At 41.1% G+C, this 2,618-nt stretch overlaps 1 non-coding gene across 1 annotated transcript; it reads left to right on the top strand.

Moving 5' to 3' along the window:
• Positions 1–2,241: 2,241 nt before the first annotated feature.
• Positions 2,242–2,372, top strand: LOC123323612. Its single transcript, XR_006539493.1, has one exon. It is a non-coding gene; the product is annotated as a small nucleolar RNA SNORA63 (small nucleolar RNA).
• Positions 2,373–2,618: the final 246 nt, after the last annotated feature.

Genomic DNA, 2,618 nt, shown 5'->3' on the forward strand with positions numbered 1-2,618 from the left:
GTTCGTTTTGAAGTACAAATGGGGAGCCATGATTCCACGGGCAGATATTGGAAGATTAACGGCAACAGGAGGGTGCCTGGCTGTAGGGATCCTACACCACAGGTGAGCGACAGCCATGTGCCCTGAGGATGGGGCACAGACTTGCAGACTGGTAGCAGCGGTGAAAGGACTTTAGGGCAGTCCCTATAAAAACAAGATCTTCACAGGCAACATGATGACAAAAAATTCTCATCTTCCACATGAACAGCCTAATGCTCCCATAAAATGGCACAGGGTTGCAGATTGGATAAAAATACAGGACCAATTCATATGCTGTCTACAACAGACTCATTTTAAACCTAAAGATACATCCAGACTGAAAGTGAAGGAATGGAGAATGATCGTCCATGCCAGCGGACCTCAAAAGAAAGCTGGGGTAACAATTCTTATATCAGACAAATTAGATTTTAAACTAAAGTCTGTAATAAGAAACACAGGAGGACACTATATCATCCTTAAAGGGTCTATCCAACAAGAAGATCTACCAATTGTAAATATCTGTGCCCCCAACATGGGAACAGCCATCTACATAAGGCAACTGCTAACCAAAATAAAGATTCATATTGATAACAATACGGTAATTGTAGGAGACCTCAATACTCCACTCTCAGCAATGGACAGATATCTCAGCAGAAAATCAACAAGGAAACAAGAGCTTTGAATGATACATTGGACAAGATGGACCTCATAGATATTTACAGAACATTCCACCCTAAAACACCAGAATACTTATTCTTCTCAAGCACACATGGAACTTTCTTCATTTGTGACCCAGTATGTGTTCACAATTCAGGTCTCATCTGGGTCACAAATACTGGGTCACAAATCAGGTCTCAACCGATAACAAAAGATTGAGATTATTCCCTGCATATTCTCAGACCACAATGCTCTAAACCTGGAACTCAATCACAAGAAAAGTTTTGGCAGAAATTCAAACACTTGGAAGTTAAAGACCACTCTGCTCAAGACTGTTTGGGTCATCCAGGAAATCAGAGAAGAACTGAAACAATTCATGGAAATCAAAGAGAACGAAAACACGTCAGTCCAAATCTATGGGATACTGCAAAGACCGTCCTAAGGGGGAAATACTTAGCCATCCAAGCCTCAGTCAAAATAATGGAACAATCCTGACTTCACCAACTAACCTTACAGAACTAGAGAAAAAACCAGAAACAATGCCTAAGCCATGTATTAGAAGACAAACACTTAAAATTAGAGCAGAAAACAATGAATTAGAAACCAGAAACACAGAAGATCAGATCAACAAAACTAGAAGTTGGTTCTTTGAAAGAATTAATACGATCAATAAAACACTTGCCAGACTTATCCAAAAGAAAGAGAAAGGACCCTAATTAATAGAATTATGAATGAAAGGGGAGAAATCACGACTAACACCAAGGAAATAGAAACATAAGAAAGTGTCATCAACAACTATATGCCAATATACTGAGTAATCTGGATGAAATGGAGGCCTTCCTGGGAACCTATAACCTGCAAAGACTGAAACAGGAAGAAATTGACAACATGAATAGGCCAATAACGAGTAACGAGATTGAAACAGTGATCAAAAACCTCCCCCCCAAAAAAAGAGTCCAGGGCCTGATGGATTCCTTGGGGAATTCTTCCAAACATTCAAAGAAGAAATAATACCTATTCTCCTGAAGCTGTTTCAAAAAATAGAAACAGAAGGAAAACTTCCAATCTCATTCTATGAGGCCAGAATTACTTTAATCCCCCAACCAGGCAAGGAGCCCATCAAAAAGGAGAATTTCAGACGGATAACCCTGATGAATATGGATTCCAAAATCCTCAACAAAATCCTAGCTAATCGGATCCAACAATACATTAAAAGGATCATCCACCGCGACCAAGTGGGATTTATCCCCAGGATGCAGGGTGGTTCAACATTCACAAATCAATCAATGTGATAGAACACATTAATAAGAAGAGGGAGAACCATATGGTCCTCTGAATTGGTGCAGAAAAAGCATTTCACAAAATACAACATCCTTTCCTGATTAAAACTCTTCACAGTATACAGATAGAGGGAACATTCCTGACATTCATAAAATCCATCTTTGAAAAACCCACAGCGAATATCATCCTCATGGGGAAAAGGTTCACACAAGACTTCCCAATAGAACTTATAGATATGAAAAGTCATTGAAATGGCAACCTTGCTATATAACAGAAAGGGGCTGGATGCAGGATCTAGTTACAATGTAGCTATAAAGTGCTGCCTTGTCTTTGCCCCCTGCTCAAAATAAAGCTGTTACCTTTCTAGCCCTGTCCGCCATGGTGCTTAGCAGCCAGGGGTGCATGGTCTCAGACATGTTTACCAAGTAAAACACTGACTTGAGGGGCGCCTGGGTGGCTCAGTCATTAAGCGTCTGCCTTCGGCTCAGGTCATGATCCCAGGGTCCTGGGATCGAGCCCCTCATCGGGCTCCCTGCTCAGCAGGGTGTCTACTTCTCCCTCTCCTACTCCCCCTGCTTGTGTTCCCTCTCTCGCTGTGTCTCTCTCTGTCAAATAAATAAATAAAATCTTAAAAAAAAAAAAGAAAGGGGCTGGCTGTCAAC

This window comes from Neomonachus schauinslandi, chromosome Y (genome assembly GCF_002201575.2).
Source record: "Neomonachus schauinslandi chromosome Y, ASM220157v2, whole genome shotgun sequence".
Lineage (NCBI taxonomy): Eukaryota > Metazoa > Chordata > Mammalia > Carnivora > Phocidae > Neomonachus > Neomonachus schauinslandi.